A 19,495-nucleotide genomic window follows, 5' to 3' on the forward strand; every position below is an offset into this window, starting at 1 on the left:
ATATGTGATTATTAATAGTAAATATAATTTTTTTTATAACTTGTTAAATACTAAGTATAAATTGTATCTTGTATCTTATCTATCCTATTATAAACATATAATACTTAAACTGCATTTTGGTTGATTAGACACACTCATAGCTAAATCCACTTCTGTTCACCAGAGTTATTCAGTAAAATCCTTGTTTATCACTGTTAATTTGTTTCAGGCTTGGTGGTGGTAAATTCATTTCCACAAATGAGAAATTATTAATTATAAATCTAGTATTTTAATAGCAAGACCTTAAAGAACCTGTTAACGACTTTTAGATGTTTTTTTAACATTAAAAAAAATCCTCTAGACATAAAATAACACCTAGTGTCCTGTACAAACCGCAAACTTTGAAGCGTGATGTGGCAGGGGAAGATTGCCACAAACAAAATCTTGTTCAGGGGCACAAAAAGTCTACGGACAAATGACTGTAATTTCAATCGCTCCCCGCCACTTATATAAGATATAATCACCTTTTTGTAAAGACATAAAATAAATGATAATGTCAATCGAATAAGACAAATAAATCGTGTTTTACTTTATTCAAAGGGGTTATATGATGATTTTTTTTCAACACTTCCTTGTGGTCATAACGGGTAATAAGGGTTCTTTGGTCAACATTTTGCATAGATTGTTTTACATATTATTTTCAAGCTGCTTTCTGACTGTCTCTTGAGGATGTGCCATTTTGATTCTGTAGGGTCTTAGTTATTTGTTTTTAGCGCTTCCATAGCGAGTCAGTAAACAGATATAAGTTAGAACTATACACGGAGGAAGCATGTGCATTTATAAGCCAGTGTGCTCCACAACAAGAGGATAGAGAAAAAAAGTAACTATTGACTACAATGGCAGACTGGAGCAAAGGTCTTCGGGTAAGAAGTTATCATATATGGATGCTCCACTGATGGCACCAAGGGGAAAAACATCCCAAATTGGGCAAATTGTTTTATAAATATCTCTGCAATTCCTCCTCGGTTTATTTTAAGTTTTCAGGACTTATGCAGACCCAAAATGCAAAACAGCAGGTACAAATAGGTAAGAAAAGTTGGTTTTGAATGATAGGGACACTTTAATTAAAGGAAGTTTGCACCTATATGAAAAGTATCGTTGTGATCTACCGCTGTAGAAAATTTAATTAAATCAAATCAAATTAACCTGACCTTCTGATTGTGTCCCCTAATAATATATTGTAATAGTAGAGAAAATACTTAATTCAGGATTGGATTAAACAAGACGAAAGCCAATCACCCTTTAGGACAACCTGTCAGCGTATCCTCCTTATTACAAAGCCACCTGCACCAACCATGTTGCCTTTGCCTGTGTTAAGGTGAGCCTGAAGGTCATCCTTCCGTGACAATTTGTAATATTCCCTCATTCAACGCCTCCTTTTCCTCCACACCCCTCGGTCCTATTAGAAGCGTGCCACTGCTGAATATGATTGCATTTACTCGGCCCTACTGCTGCTAATGGGCCTCGATCAATCCATCAGGGCGGTCTGACCACTGGACGGGCGGTTGGTTATGAAGTGTCTGTGCTGACAGTCGCTGAATGAGGAGCAGGGAGTGCCTTTCTGATACCCTTCTTCAACCTTCTCTTTACCACTCTTAGTTCGCTGGGCTTATCTTGATACAGGACTTTTCTTCCCACTGTTAATCTTTTTAAAATCCTCTGGTGCTTGATTCTTGCACTGCCAATTACAGCATTTCATTGTGGGCAAAATATACCTGCAAACCTTTTTGCGAGCAAATGAACCGAGTGTCTGCAGCAAGTTGTGGCTGCGTCTGCTAGAGCCTGTTCGTATCCCAGACGGGATCAGTGTTGGCGCTGTGTGAAAAGAGAAGAGGTGAAGCTTTACACACACACTTTCCCTCGTCTCTGCCTGCCTGCTTCCTCCCAGAGCAGATCGGAAATGACACCTCATTTCCATAAAGGCATTAGGAATTCATTGAATTTTCCTTCCCAGCTAATCATAGCGCAGCTGTAAAACCTTTTAGACATTTTAATGAATGATTTTTGACTGATTGCCTCTTAATAAGGACACCTCTTGAACAGACATAGTAAGGGGCTGAGACTAGAGTGCAAATGTTTTTGTTTTGGTATGTGTGTGTGTGGGTGTCTGTGTGTCAATGAGGCGAAAATGCACAGAGGAGGGGTACCCCCCCCCCCAGCTGGGACATAAAGAGGAACCAGTAGTTCCTCTGGGAAATCACAGCTTGTGTCTGCATCTTAAATATCCCTGTGAAGTATCAATAAGTGGTTAATTGAATTTTGAACACAAACATGAGCGTCAGGTGTATTTGTTGCGTCGCGGAGGAACGACAGGGATGGGGGTGTTACGTGAAGGGAAGCAGAGCCTGAATGTGTGCAAGTGCTTCCATACTTGTTTGTTTCATCTCCTCTGTCTCCCCTACCATCTCCCCAGGGAGTAGGGTGGTGAAATTAGATGTTAAACCTATTAAATAAAGCTTATGGGCCACGATAGCTGAGCACCACTTGGACATGGGCAGCGAGGGTCAAATAAGTCCTCTTAGCTCTTAATGAAAGAGAAGAGGGGCAGACAGTGTCCTGGGTCCAGGATTCCAGTTAACCCAGGTGGTCATCTGTCTTTGGGGCTAACAGGGGTCGTGCAGCTCACTGGAAGCGTGCCATCCACAGAGGTGTGAGGGGAGTAGGAGGTGGTGGAGTGATGATTACTCTCATTTCATACATGGGGGAATCATGGTCGAAAGGATGGAGTGGTGGTGGGCTGTGACAATGACACCCAGATCACTCGAGTAAGATATTCCACCGCAACGCTTCCTCTCCATTTACATTCCCACCATTTGTTAGTTGCTACAAATGTAATTAAGATAAAGCTGCAGAGCGCATAGGAAATGGTTGAGTTGCGCCACAAACTTTCTCACACAAATACAGCTGGGTCTGGGTGTTTTTTAATTAAAAAAAAAAAGCCACCCATTGAGATAGAAGAAGAATAAAGTTAACTGTTTTTCAGTATATAGTTTAATCTTCTTAACTTCAATGTATTAAACATGCTCTGGCAAATTGTAAGTGCTCTTACTAGAGATGCGCGGATAGGCAATTATATCATCCGCAACCGCATCACTAAAGTCGTCCTCCACCCAAACCAACATTTCATCAAAGCCACACCCGCCCGCCACCTGCCCGTTGTTATATATCTAATATAGACGATGCTAGGCATTAGTGAGGTTAGAAAGTGTAACTCCCTCTAAATAGCACAGACACAATGGCTTTCTTAAACTGATTTATTTGAAGGCTTACTTTCTCTTCAAATTCACTGTGAAAACTGTAATAAAAAAAGCACGTTACAAATGTAAAAATAATAACATGCACAGCATGTGGATCAAACATTTTACCAAGTAAAATACCAACAAATGACAAATACCTCGTTGGCCATACCCGGAAGTAACTTCCTTACATCCCTCAACAGACCTAACGAGACACTTCAAAATAAAAGTATGCCCACATACTGTTTCAAAGAGTGCTGCTCGTTTTTCGTATGTGGGTAACAACATTTAACTATTTATAAATGGTTGATTTCTATAGGCTAGTAAGGTAAAGTGTTGTACCTGACAAGTTTGGGCTACCTTGCTTCTGCAGCCTTCATCAGAGGTGTCACGTGATGTTAGCGTGACGTTGTCTGTGACGTGATACATGGATTGTACCATCAAGAGTTGTCAGGTACAACACTTTACCTACTAGCCTATATAAATCAACCATTTATAAATACACGTCAGTAGGCTAAATGAACCTCTTCAACATAACATTTAACTATGTATAAAGTAGCGGCTGGCTACGGGGTGTTAGCCAATGACTTTGGCTGGACGGCGGGACTTCCGAGAGAGATAGGGAAGTGACGTTATCGACAGGAAGTGAGAGTTCGAGTTGTCCCGGGAAAAGCCTTAGAGACATGAGAGCTGTTGTGTGGTTGTATTACATCTTGTGCAATAAAGACAAGACAAACGAAGAAGTTTTATGAGCCTACATTCCTGGGATTATTCCAATATATATTTCCGAATTGGTTCAACTGCCACCCGCCCGAATCTATTTAAAATCAATTTTTTCGTCATGTCACCCGCCCGACCCGCGGTTTATCCGCGGACTCTGCAGTTGTGACCGCAAACCGCGCATCTCTAGCTCTTACCCTCCACTTTGGTGATAACCTTGTTTACCTCTGGTTGCAACTGCATTGGAAACTCAAAAGATGAATGAACGCCTGAATTACAATGTGTCCAAATTGAATTACAATGTGTCCAAATTGTTTCCATCAAGAGTCGCATAACGAAAAATGGAAGGATGCAGCACCACTTTGATATATTTTGTACATTAAAAATACCTAAACCAATACAATGTAGGTATATGCTAAAATAGCTGAACAAAACATCCACAACTTAGCTTAGTAATAAAGGCAAGCGAATACTAAGTAATATCTAATCCATGCTACTTGAAATACCTGTCTTCTTTTTATTCTTTACCAATATTATTATTAATCCACCAACTAATACCTTTTTAAGACCTTTAGCAGACTCAAAAACATACCATATCTTTCAAAAAACCCTATACTGTAAGATGTGCGAGTAGTCTAACATTTAAGTTTTCAGGTCCCATTTTTTTGTGGATTTGACGAGTTCATTTTTTTTTTTTTGTGCAATGTTTTTTTTATTTTATCTTTAGAATTTGTCAGAGCCCTGTAAAGAAACTGTTGCGGGCTGCAAATGGCCCCTGGACTGTACTTTTGTCATGATGCAAAACCAGCTTTTCTTACTTATTGGTAGGGGTGTAACGGTACGTATATTTGTATTGAACTGTTTCGGTTCGGTTTGGAGGTGTACCGAACGACACGGACATATTAAGTGGCGCGTACCGCACGTTGTGTAAACAATGCACACCGAGGCACCATGAATTAATTTACAAGGACCCCGACTTAAACAAGTTGAAAAACTTATTCGGGTGTTACCATTTAGTGGTCAATTGTACGGAATATGTACTGTACTGTACAATCTACTAATAAAGGTTTCAATCAATCAAAAAAACAACACACGGCATGCTAGCAACGACTGGGCTATGATAGACTGACCACACCTCCTCTTTTCACGGGATATGTCCTCTTTGCGGAGCTGTCCAGGTGGAGTTTCTTTAATGCCTCGAATGTCCAGCATTTTAAGTTAGGGGTGCGTGTATTTTCAATGTACATTCAGGGCTAAGAAGGGGTTAAAAACAAAAACAAAAGTGGTGCAAGCAGCAACATTCGTGAGGGAGGGATGGAGAGAGCGAGAGAGTTATGATAAATGTACATGCGTCTCCAGGCTCTGCTTTTTACCCATAGATTTATCAGATTTTATTTTTTATTTTCTATAGCAGGGGTGTCAAAAGTGTGCCCCGGAGGCCATTTGCGGCCCACAGCTAACGTTTAAAAGGCCCACGCACATTCTAAAAATACTATTAAAATAAACAAAAACGTAAACAAAAGTGAAATAAAAAATGTAAAGGCTAAATGGAATTTAGAAAAAGTTGCAATGTTGACTAATAAAACAAAGCTTTTTTTTTTTCTTTAAAACTGTCATTGCTCAAAACATAATATTGAATCAAAAATCAATGTTATTATGAATTATTGACCTATCCAAGTTGACGATTACTTAGCATTAAATATTCCACTAAGAAAAGTATTTTTGGTGGAATATTTAGCAAATTTGTTAAATAAAAAATCAAAAAATGTATATTTTGTTGTTTTCTATATGTACCGAAAATAAACCGAACCGTGACCTCTGAACCGAGGTACGTACCGAACCGAAATTTGTGTGTACCGTTACACCCCTACTTATTGGAATCTGTTTTTGTGTGTTACGAATCCCCAGAAGACAAGAAAATATGAAATCAAACCATTGAGGCATTAATATTCATTAATCAATTTTTGATTTCCTTCACTGTTCCTCCGAACGAGCCGTTTAGAACGTGCACAACTTTTTTTCAAGTCAGCGGATATGTCAATATATGGTAAAGGTTTACCCTCACAACTTTGCATAAGTCTGCTGTTGTAGTCAGTAGGTTTCTTCTTTTGCACTATCTTTTGTTGCGGAGCAGATTGGCTCATATATGCACATTCATCCTCCACTGTTGTCATTTCTAATACAAAGTATTGTATAGTTCTAACTTATAAATGTCAGTAGACTCCATGTGGAAGCGCTAAAAACTACAACTTGACTGACAGGGAGAATACACAGGCGAAGTGGAGGCACGTAAGTAAAACCGCCCACATAACGGTGCATCCTGAAGAGACGGTAAAAAAGCGGTTTGAAGATGGTTTGTGAAACATATTGTATGCAAAGCTTTTACCAAAGAACCACCAATGCATGTTATGTAGACCACAAGTAAGTAAGTGTTTTAAATATTGGGGAAAGAAAATCATTTTATGCAAATATTGTCAGAAAAATACTGTATGGGTTAATAGTGGCACAAACACTTGGGTAAAACCCACAATTCTTCTATCTGTAAGATTAATTTTTGTGGGGGTTTTTTGGGATACCACCATAGGTGGAGTGATCAAATATGGAAAAGAAACACGAAAAAAATGTTGTCATAACCATAGAAGAGGAAAAAAGTACACAAGGCTGTCCTGACTGCTCAGTAAAGTCAAATCAATATCATAAATAAAAGAAGAATGGAGCATTAAGATAAAGCCATAATCCTCCTTTACACAACAAAGTTAATGGTGTCATTTTAACAATTTTTTTATGTCGCTTGTCCTAATTAGGGTCCGAGATAAGCTGGTCTCAACCCAATCACAGGGCAAACAATCCTGTGTTTGCTCTGTGACGAATGGACAAACAACCATTCATAGTTTGTAATTAGCTGAACATGTATGTTTTTGGAATGTACACTTGACGAAAACAGGCAAACTCCGTACAGAAGCCTTGTTAACAGTCCAGGTAAATTCCGATGTTTTTGCCCATGTGTGTCCTCTATTGGGATTTTGACATTTCGATTTTTTAAAATCAGACTCGTGCCTCTTTTGGTTGATGTGGATATAAATTAGATCACAAACTGCAAGAGCCAAAATGCTTCTCCCCTTCGTCTTCCAGCATGCGATTCGGATTGCGTTCACATTAGACATCGCATTTTCTTTGGAGTGTAAACGACTACATAAAAGATCAGATTTGACAAAAAAATATATAAACGTGTGCAGAGATGGACAAGTGGAGGTTTATACTCTGTCTCCTGACTGTGTGGCCACCATGCGACTCGGTTTGTACTGAACGTAAGTCCTGCTAATTTATACTTTAATCTTTTAAGAATGTTGAAACGCCAAAGTGAGTGAATTTTATTGTAGTTTTATGTCTAGTTACAGCTTTTTTTACACTTGGGTTTTCAAGGAAATTGAGTCCCCATTCCCCAAACTGATTATGTTTGACTTTGCAGGTTGTCCCTCTATTTACAGCGTTAAATTATTGTAGTAATGATCCCCAATTGCTTATAAGCAATTTCGCACAGTCTACAGGTGCCTCCCCCTGATGGAAGAACATAGCAGTTAAATGATAATGAGATGGCTCCAAATCAGCAGGGCAAGGGAACAAGCCCTCGCAATCTATATGGTGTCATTTACTATGGATGGCAGTAGTAACAAGATGCTGATTAACGTAGTGCAAAATTAGTAATTGACCTTTCTAATCAACTAAACAAATCTTTAAGTTCTCCTAATCAGTATTGATCACTACTGTTGTATGACAAAACTTGTGCCTGTCTGTGTGTGCTGTGTTGAGTGCCTGTGTCTTTGAGGTGAGTGATTGGGTGTTTTCATTCTATTCAGTTTGTACTGCTAGAAGCTAGTCTGCATGTTCCGATGATAAGAATGTTTGTCACTGCAATACTAATTATTTACCTCAGTTTTATCAAAAGTTCCAAGGTTTATTTTGAAGCGAAAGTGGGCGCAGACTACATTTCTGTAACTATCATCACGTGATCACTGCCTGTGCAATGTGTGCTGCCTTCGGGTGCCGGTCAAAGTCTACACTTTGATTAGTCATCATTAATTTATGGTAATGCGATAAAAAAAAAATTATCAATCACATGCGTATTATATAATTAGGGGTCTCCTGATACCAATATTTTAATACCGGTATCAAAATTATACGTTTCCAAATAAAGGGAACTATGAAAGATCTCAATATTGGGCTTTATTTAAAAAGACAATCTTACAATACGATAAACATGTGTTTCCTATTGCACTCAAAGAACACTTTTACAAGGTTAAATTATAAATTAAAAGGCATTAAACACATTGGGCTTTTTTTTGTTGCACTCAAAGAACGATTTACATTTTTCCATATCACAAATAGTCTGCCATATTCAAGGATTACATGAGAATAGAATAAAAAAAGCTTTATTGACATTGTATAAAACGCTTCATGATCTTTGGTTGCCACTCCTGGTCTGTGTTTGAAAAAAAAAAAATCATTTTTTCTTCCATACAGTAAAATATGTGTCGATGGTGTTAAAATCAAAATCAACTTCCTTTGATTGCAGTAAATTCGCCACATGTTGCTCTGAACAGGCAACAATCATTTAATCTGGTTCTCCTCTTGTCAATTGGTGTGGCATAGGACTAATGTGTATTTCAGAATGGCTAAATCAGGCTAGAATTAATGTTTTAGAATGGCCTTCCCAAAGTCCTAACTTAAAACGTGTGGACAATGCTGAAGTGAATGTCAGAAAACCAACACATTTAGCTAAACTGCACCAATTTTGTCAAGAGGAGTGGTCAAAATTTCACCTAGAAGCTTGTGGGTGGCTACCAAAAGCGTCTTATTGCAGTGAAACTTGCCAAGGGACATTAACCAAATATTAACATTGCTGTATGTATACTTTTGACCCAGCAGATTTGGTCACATTTTCAGTAGACTCATTATGAATTCATAAAAGAACCAAACTTCATGAATGTTTTTTGTGATCAACAAGTATGTAGTCCAATCACTCTATCACAAAAAATTGTTGTAGAAATTATTGGAAACTCAAGACACCCATGACATTATGTTCTTTACAAGCGTATGCACTGCAAACTGTTGACCATGACTGTATGTTTAACATTCGCATTACTAAGTTACATCAATCACAGAACAAGATTACCTCAATTTTGGGGCACCTCATCATCAGTCACTGACCTTCATAAAGCAACACAAACGATTGTTCGACAGGAAGATCAGAAACTAAACTTTATGCAACATAGAGTCTAAAGGAGAATGATATCCATATACAGCCACATTTTTTCACCCATATTAGAAATAATTGTTTTTATCATACAAAGGATTAATACAATTGATATTAAATCAGGCAAACTGTCAATTATTAGTTTCAAGAGCAAAAGCGTGTATGCAAACTGTAACATTAAGCATTTTTTGGGACATTTCAAAAAAACTATTCAAAGTGATCGCTATCCAAAAATACAATATTTGGTAAAAACAGCTAAAACTATGCCAAAAAAAAGTAAACATTAACCTACCCAACAATGTACAACATGTTTCTCAGTAAAAAAAGAAATACAACATCATAATGTTGCCTTCACAGATGTTTAAGTTACCCTTGCCTTCGGCACTAATACACCCGAAACACAGATGCTGGCTTTTGAACTTTGCGCCTAGAACAGTCCGGATGTTTCTTTACCTCTGTGGTCTGGAGGACACAACGTCCGCAGTTTCCAATAACAATTTGAAATGTTGACTCGGCAGACCACATAACTCTTTTCCACTTTGCATCAGTCCATCTTAGATGAGCTCGCGCTCAGCAAAGCCGGCAACATTTCTGGGTGTTGTTAATAAATGGCTTTCACTTTGCATAGTAAAGTTTTAATTTTGCGCTTACAGATGTAGCGACAAACTGTAGTTACTGACAGTGGTTTTCTGAATTGTTACTGAGCCAATGTGGTGTTATCCTTTACACACTGATGTCGCTTTTTGATGCAGAACCCCCTGAGGGTTTGAAGGTCCGTAACATCATCGCTTACGTGCAATGATTTCTCCAGATTCTCTGAACCTTTTGATGATATTACGGACCGTAGATGGTGAAATCCCAGAATTCCTTGCAATAGCTCGTTGAGAAATGTTGTTGTTAAACTGTTGGACAATATATTCAAGCATCCATCCAGCCATCCATCCAGCCATCCATCCATCCATCTTCTTCCGCTTATGCGAGGTCGGGTCGCGGGGGCAGCAGCCTAAACAGGGAAGCCCAGACTTCCCTCTCCCCAGCCACTTTGACCAGCTCTTCCCGGGAGATCCCGAGGCGTTCTCAGGCCAGCCGGGAGAGATCGTCTTCCCAACTTGTTCTGAGTCTTCCTTGTGGCCTCTTACCGTTCTGACGTGCCCGAAACACCTCTTTAAGGAGGCGTTCGGGTGGCATCCTGACCAGATGCCCGACCACCTCATCAGGCTCCTCTCGATGTGGAGGAGCAGGGACTTTACTTTGAGCTCCTCCCGGATGACAGAGCTTCTCACCCTATCTCTAAGGAAAAGACCCGCCACCCGGGGGAGGAAACTCATTTGCCCGCTTGTACCCGAGATCATGCCCCAAAGCTCATGAACCATAGGCGAGGATGGGAACGTAGATCGACCGGTAAAATTGAGAGCTTTGCTTTCCGTCTCAGCTCCTTTCTTCACCACAACGGATCGTTACAGCCTCCGCATTACTGAAGGCGCCGCACCGACCCGCCTGTCGATCTCACGATCCACTCTTCCCTCACTCGTGAACAAGACTCCGAGGTACTTGAACTCCTCCACTTGGGGCAAGATCTCCTCCCCAACCTTCTTGGCACTCCACCTTTGTCTGGGCGAGAACCATGGACTCGGACGTGGAGGTGCTGATTCCCATCCCAGTCGCTTCACGCTCGGCTACGAACCAATCCAGTGAGATCTTGGCCTGATGGAGCCATCAGGATCAAATCATCTGCAAAAAACAGAGACCTAATCCTGCAGCCACCAAACCAAACACTCTCAACGCCCTGACTACGCCTAGATATTCTGTCCATAAAAGTTATCTACAGAATCGCTGACAAAGGGCAGCCTTGGCGGAGTCCAACCCACACTGGAAACGGGTCCAACTTACTGCCGGTAATGCAGACCAAGCTCTGACACTGATCATACAGGGAGCAGACCACCACAATCAGACAGTCCGATACCCCATACTCTCTGAGCACTCCCCGCAGGACAACCTGGGGTACACGGTCGAATGCCTTCTCCAATTCCACAAAGCACATGTAGACTAGTTGGGCAATCTCTCATGCACCCTCAAAGACCCTGCCAAGAGTATAGAGCTGGTCCACAGTTCCACGCATTTGTTCACAAAGTGGTGACCCTCGCTCCATCCTTGTTTGTGAATGAATGAGCCTTTCATGGAAGCTGCTTTTATACCCAATCATGGCACCCACCTCTTCCCATTTAGCCTGTTCACCTGTGGGATGTTCCAAATAAGTGTTTGATGAGTATTCCTCAACTTCCTCAGTCTTTTTTGCCACTTGTGCCAGCTTTTTTTAAAGATGTTGCAGGCATCAAATTCCAAATGAGCTTATATTTCCAAAAATAATAAAGTTTTCCTGTTCGAACTTTAAGTATCTTGTCTTTGCAGCATATTCAATTGATTATTGGTCAGAAAAAAGAAAAATTATTCTGTTTTAATTTACGATTCACACATTGTACCAACTTCACTGGTTTTGGGTTTTGTAGCATGAATTAAACAAATAACTAATCAATGTACAAATGTGATCCGGTTTTCAAAAACGTGTTAAACTCAATGTGTTCACAAAGTACAAGGAAGAAAAACACTTTGAACCTTATTAAACAATGAGACATAATAATTAACATATTACTAACTATTTATTTATTAATGTGAACTTGACTGACTATTTATTTGTGTTACAGATTGAACAAAGAAAGTGAACAAATGTGTTGGTAATTGCTATGAAATGAAAGGGGGCAAGCTTAAATAAGCTCTGCTTCTTCCTTCTCCTTTTCAGTAATATTAAAGTGTGAAACTGTAAATTTGGGATGAACCAGTATTTAACTGTATGTGTGTATATGTATGTATATATGTTTGTGTATGTATATATTTGTTTGTGTATGTATATATGTGTATGTGTGCATGTATGTACATATATGTGTGTATGTATGTGGGTATATATATGTATATATGTATGTATGTATATGTGTGTATGTGTGCATGTTTACTTATATAGCCCTAAATCACTAGTGTCTCAAAGGGCTGCACAAACCACTACGACATCCTCGGTATGTGTATATATGTGTGTATGTATGGGTATATATACGTATGTATGTATATATGTGTGTATGTATTTGTGTATGTATGTATGTGTATGTATGTATATATGCATGTTATATGTGTATGTATATATATGTATGTATGTATGTATGTGTATATATGTATGTATGTATGTATGTGTATATATGTGTATATATACATATATGTTTTGCATAGATGCATGTATGTATGTGTGTATACGTGTATGGATGTGTATGTATGTGTGTGTATTTACAGTATGTGTGTATATGTATGTATATATATATATATGTGTGTATATATGTATGGGTGTATGTATATATATATATATATATACATATATATAATTTTTTGTTTTTTTTTCCTTTTCTCCCCCTCCCTCAGGGGGGGGACTTCGATAGGGCGGTTGCTGGTTGTTCCATCTCCATGGGGTCCCTGCGGGTGGGGTGGGTGGTCCTGTGGCGGGCGGCTCGGGTGGGGTGGCCTGGTGTGGGCAGCGCCTTGCTTCCTGGGGGTGGGGGTGGAGTCGGGGGGGCCCGGGTGCTGGTGTGGCGGGGGCGGTCTTCCCGTCTGGCTGCGGGGAGACTCTGGGTTTCCCCCGGGCGGGGCATCCCGTCTTTCTGCCCGTGTGGGGGGGTTCTCTCTCGCTGACTTGGGGTCTGGCCGTCTGCTGCTTCTCTCATGCCCTGTCCTCTGCCGGGCGCGTCTGTTTGCAGCCTGCTGCCGGCTCGTCCGGGTGGCCCGGTGGGACGGGCTCTGGGGTTCCCGCCGCTGGCCTGCCTGGCTGCGTGAGGCCGGTGGTCCCTGGGCGCCACGCCTGCTGTTTGGGTTGGGTTCTCTGGGCGGCTGGGGCCGCATTCTGGCTTCCACGCACACTGTGAGTCAAATATATTGTACATGCAAACACACATATACTCACATACACACACCGTTATTCATACATACAAACGTACATACATTGGTACTTACGCTCCCACATACATACACAAATACATTACATACCTACATACTCCAAGTCTGTCCATCTACACACACATTCACGGTACGAACATACACATATTGTACATATACATATACTGTACATATACATTTATTGTACAAACATTCATATACACATTCTGTTCATATACAAGTACATATACATACATACACTCATGCACATAATCACGTTTCATCAAACATATATTAATTTTGTTGCCCTAGGGGAAACTGGGTAACACATGGCATATTGACGAAGCTTAACCCATTGTTACCATAACAATCTACAAGATTAATATAGGTTGCCTCTCTCTCTCGTCCCTTTCATCTTTCGGTATTCCTTTTTTTTTTTTTTTTTTAATTTCATTTATTTTAATTTTTTTAATTATCTTTCTAGCTATCATTATTTATACGTATTGTTGCATTTGAACAACTGTATTGTTGATAATAGAGGTAAATTATTGGTTTTGTTCATGATCAATGGCGCTTTTTTTATTGGTATTTGTATTGCTCCAGTTTTAGTGTAAAAATGCTCATTGTCATTACTATATTATTATTTATTTCGCTAACTGCTTATTTGCTATCACTTTTACGATCATATTTGTACATATTGTATGTGCTGGTGTTGTCTTATTGTTGTTGTTGTTATTGTTGTATTTGCTGTTGTTGTTTTTGTCTCTCTGTCTAATCCCCCTCTTATCCCCACAATTTCTCCCTCTGTCTTCCTTTTTTTTACTCTTTCTATACCCTCCTGCTCCGGCCCGGCTGCACCAAATGATAATATAAATACATTTAATAAAGTCAAATTCAAATAAGGCAACAAGAGAAGTATCCTACACTTCTCTTTTGTAAAGTAAATCTGAACAGCCGATATGGGCATCTACATCAACTATATGATTTGCCTGAGCAGCTGGATAGGACAAAAAAAAAAAAGAATTTAACTGTATGCATGTTTGAAATAAACATAGCCATATCCATATTTTCATGAGACGCTTATAAACTGCCAAGTCCTTTGTAGGTTGAGGGTTGAGTTTGAGTTTATTTCGAACATGCAAGCATACAACATGATACATCACAATTTCCATTTTCTCTTTTCAACATGTTCGAAAAGGAGTAGGAAGAATCAGAGCTTATTTAATCCTACCCCTTTTCTTTTACATAACAGTTGCTAAAACGTGTTCACTTCCTGTTCTCAATTTATTCACAATATACTCCATAAGTAATCAAAATCAGAATAAATAAATAATATGGATGGATGGATGTTTTGAATTACATTTTTCTGTAAAATTATATTTCTCCTCTTTTTTTGAAAAAAATTCTATATTCTTGGGTAGCAGGTTTTAGTTTGCTCTGTGTATAAATTTTGCTGTTTGCAAATTCACTATGTCGTGGAATTTCAGTATTTTTGATTCAATAAATAAAGGGTTTGTATGTTCTTTATATCCAACTGTATGTATTATTCTAACTGATCTTTTTGTATCACGGTTAATGAATGAAGTGTACCTTTTTAGTTATTTCCCCATATTTCTACACAAAAACTCAGATATGGTAACACTAGATCATGTTTTGCTTTATTCATGTTTCTTGCTACTTAATGATGTATATTTTTACATGAGATTTCCAGTTAAATTTATCATCAATCATTATACCTAGAAATTTGGTTTCATTTGCTCTTTCAATTTCTATTCCATTTATTTGTATTTGTGTTTGACTTTCTCTGCTACTGTTACCAAATAGCATTATTTTAGTTTTACTGAGATCCAAAGATAGTCTGTTTTTGTCAAACCTTTTTTCTAATTTGTTTATTTCTTTTTTTATTAAATGTATTATCGTCTGTGTGTTCTCTCCTAAACAAAACTCAGTTGTATCAGCCGCAAAAAATTCTAAGATTTTTTGGGCCTACCGAGGATGTCGTAGTGGTTTGTGTTGTGGTTTGTGCAGCCCTTTGAGACACTAGTGATTTAGGGCTATATAAGTTAACATTGACTGGTTGATTGATAAGTTTAAATCTTTTGTAACTTTACAAATGTCATTTATATTGAGATTGAATAATTTTGGTCCTACTATTGATCCCTGAGGTACACCACAGGATATATTTAGCGTTGTAGATGTGTGTTTGCCTAGCTTCACGTATTGTTTCCTGTTCATTAAATATATTCTCATCCAGTTTAAGACTAAACCTCTGATGCCATATTGTTCTAGTTTTTTGATTAAAATATTGTGATTAATTGTGTCGAAAGCTTTAGTTAGATCCATAAACACTGCCGCTGCACATATATTGCATTGGTAATTTCTTCTATAATATCAATTAAAGCCATCAAAGTTGAAACATTAGCTCTGTATCCATATTGGTTCTCTTTGAGTATTCTATTTTTGTTTGTGAAACTCTCTAGTCTGTTATTGAACAGTTTTTAAATGATATTATAAAATTGTGGAAGTGAAGAAACAGGTCTATAATTTGTAAATTGGTGATTGTCTCCAGTGTTATAACTTGGTGCAACATTAGCTATTTTCATTTTGTTTGGAAATGTACCTGTTTGAAATGGTAGATAATTAATATACATTAATGGTCATGAGATCTCTTCAATAACCGTTTTTTCATTGTTTACATATAAATTCCAATACAATCAGTTGAAGTCTTAGATTTGCATTTTTTCCCGATTACAACTATTTCCTCCTGTGTCACATTACTGAGGAACATGGAGTTGGGATTTCGCTCTGGTATCATAACAGTCCTCAATTGAAACTGGGTCTGGAATCCTTTCTTCCAATTTTGTTCCAATATTTCCAAAGTAATTATTGAAGCTTTCAACTACTTCCTTTATGTTGTCATTATTTTTGTTTCCGTCTAAGAAGTATTGGGGGAAATCCCTCCTAGTGCCATTTGTAATAATGCTATTGATGCCCCATGTTGCTCTCATATTGTTTTTGTTCCTGTCCAATAATTCACAGTAGTATTCTTTTCTACATGATCGTAGTATGTTGGTTAGCTTGTTTTTATACTTTTTGTACTTATTTTCTGCTTCTGTAGTTCATGGTGCTGTACATTTTCTATACAGTGTATTCTTATTTTTACAAACTCCATTTCCATATGAGTTGGGGAATTGTGTTAGATGTAAATATAAACGGAATACAATGATTTGCAAATCATTTTCAACCAATATTCAGTTGTATATGCTACAAAGACAACATGTTTGATGCTCAAACTGATAAACATTTTTTTTTTGCAAATAATCATTAACTTTAGAATTTGATGCTAGCAACACGTGACAAAGATGTTGGGAAAGGTGGCAATAAATCCTGATAAAGTTGAGGAATGCTCATCAAACACTTTTTTGAACATCCCAAAAAGGTGTCCAGGCTAATTGGGAACAGGTGGGTGCCATGATTGGGTATAAAAACAGCTTCCCAATAAATGCTCAAGTCTTTTACAAGAAAGGATGGGGAGAGGTATGCCCCTTTGTCCTCAACTGCGTGAGCAAATAGTCAAACAGCGTAAGAACAAGGTTTCTCAAAGTGCAATTGCAAGAAATTTATGGATTTCAACATCTACGGTCCATAACATCATCAAAAGGTTCAGAGAATCTTGAGAAATCACTCCACGTAAGCGGCATGGCCGGAAACCAACATTGAATGACCGTGACCTTCGATCCCTCAGACGGCACAGTATCAAAAACCGACATCAATCTCGAAAGGATATCACCACATGGGCTCAGGAACACTTCAGAAAACCACTGTCACTAAATACAGTTTGTCGCTACATCTGTAAGTGTGAGTTAAAGCTCTACTATGCAAAGCGATTGCCATTTATCAACAACATCCAGAAACGCTACCGGCTTCTTCTAAAATGGACTGATGCAAAGTGGAAAAGTATTCTGTGGTCTGACGAGTCCACATTTCAAATTGTTTTTGGAAATATTCGACATCGTGTCATCCGGACCAAAGGGGAAACGAATCATCCAGACTGTTATCGAGTTCAAAAGCCAGCATCTGTGATGGTATGGGGGTGCATTAGTGCCCAAGGCATGGGTAACTTACACATCTGTGAAGGCACCATTAATGCTGAGAGGTACATACAGGTTTTGGAACAACATTTGCTGCCATCAAAGCGCCGTCTTTTTCATGGACGCCCCTGCTTATTTCAGCAAGACAATTCCAAGCCACATTCAGCACGTGTTACAACAGCGTGGCTTCGTAAAAAAAAGATTGCGGGTACTTTCCTGGCCCGTCTGCAGTCCAGACCTGTCTCCCATCGAAAATGTGTGGTGCATGTAGCGTAAAATACGACAGCGGAGACCCCAGACTGTTGAACGCCTGAAGCTCTACATAAAACAAGAATGGGAAAGAATTCCACTTTCAAAGCTTCAACAATTAGTTTCCTCAGTTCCCAAACATTTATTTAGTGTTGTTAAAAGAAAATTTGATGTTACACAGTGGTGAAAATACCCTTTCCCAAATACTTTGGCACGTGTTGCAGCCATGAAATTCTAAGTTAATTATTATTTGCAAAAAAAAAAAAGTTTATGAGTTTGAAGTTCAAATATCTTTCTTTGAAGTGCATTCAATAGAATGTGGATGGAAAAGGTTTTGCAAATCATTGTATTGTTTTTATTTATATCTAACACAATTTTGCAACTCATATGGAAACGGGGATCGTCCAAGCATTTTTTAATCCTTTTATCATCCGTGGCTGATTATTCTTTCTTTGCTTTCTACTGAGTTGTTCCCATGTACAATGTTTGTCATAAAATATTATGAACTTGTTAAATAAATGTTTGTATGTTTCATCAACCTCTTTTTCATTGTACACATTGTCCCAATTTTGCTTTTGTAGCTCAATTTTAAAAGCAATCATCATTTTCTCTGTGAAAACTGGCAAATGATCACTAACGTCTGTTATAAGTAGACCACTTGTAGTGTTATTAAAATCATTGGTAAAAATATTATCAATAAGCGAGGCACAGTGATACATGTGTCATGTGATTCTGCTTGGCTTTGCGATTTTAGGCCATAAAGTGATGCTGTACAAGTCATCAATAGACTTTTGCTTGATAGGGTTCAACAAGTCAATATTAAAGTCGCCACATAAAATAATTTTTTTTACCATTGTCCATGTAATTTTCCTTGATCCATTCTTCAAATGTTTCTATACTTAGGTGATCTATATATACTGATGAATATGTTTTTGCTTTTTTCCTGACATATTTCAATGGTTATACATTGTAAGTTATTATCTATAGCAAATGACATGGTTTTTACCACTTTGTAGTTCAGGTTCTTCATCACGTACAGAGCTGCTCCACCTGCATTTTTGTTGGTTCTGTTGATGTAGTTAAGTTCATATCCTTCCAGATCAAAATTATTCCTTTTTTATCATCAATCCATGTTTCTGTGACAGCGATCACTTTGAAGGGTTCATTGATGTGTTCCAAACAGTTCTTAATGTTGTTGGAATTTGATCACAAGCTTCTGCTATCAAAATAAATAATTGTCAATTTGTTATCACATTTAATGCTACTATTATAATGTTCATCTGTATATTAAAAACAATTACTGATGTGACAGGATAAATTTGTTTCTGGATCTATATAATTTTCCAAATCCTGTTTTTTGTCATCTTTGTTGAAGAAGTTTTTTAGTTACCGTATTTTTCGGATTATAAGTCGCTCCGGAGTATACATCGCACCAGCCGAAAATGTATAATAAAGAAGGAAAAAAACATACATACGTCGCACTACAGTAAAAGACGCATTTTGGGGGGAAATTTATTTGTTAAAATCCAACAACAAGAATAGACATTTGAAAGGCAATTTAAAATAAATAAGAAATAGTGAACAACAGGCTGAATAAGTTTACGTTATATTACGCATAAATAACCAACTGAGAACGTGCCTTATATGTTAACATAACATATTATGGTAAGAGTCATTCAAATAACTTTAACATATAGAACATGCTATACGTTTACCAAACAATCCGTCACTCCTAATCGATAAATCCGATAAAATCTTCTTCCTCGATGTCACTTTTAAACAACTCTGCCAACTCCAAAGGTATGCGCCGCTTCTTCTTGCCGTTTTCAGCTGCATATTTCACTACGTCCATCTTGTAATCTGCAGTACATGATTTCCTTTTCGGTCCACTTTTTGTTCAGCCCTTCTCAGTTTTTATAAGTTACCGCCAACGATGA

At 38.2% G+C, this 19,495-nt stretch overlaps 1 protein-coding gene across 1 annotated transcript in view; it reads left to right on the top strand.

The window, feature by feature from the left end:
- Window positions 1–19,495, top strand: part of lin52 (lin-52 DREAM MuvB core complex component) — a 50,360-nt gene that overhangs the window by 23,326 nt on the left and 7,539 nt on the right. The gene's annotated exons all lie outside the window — the stretch shown is intronic.

The sequence above is a fragment of the Nerophis ophidion genome, linkage group LG03 (assembly GCF_033978795.1).
Source record: "Nerophis ophidion isolate RoL-2023_Sa linkage group LG03, RoL_Noph_v1.0, whole genome shotgun sequence".
In the NCBI taxonomy this organism is placed as follows: domain Eukaryota; kingdom Metazoa; phylum Chordata; class Actinopteri; order Syngnathiformes; family Syngnathidae; genus Nerophis; species Nerophis ophidion.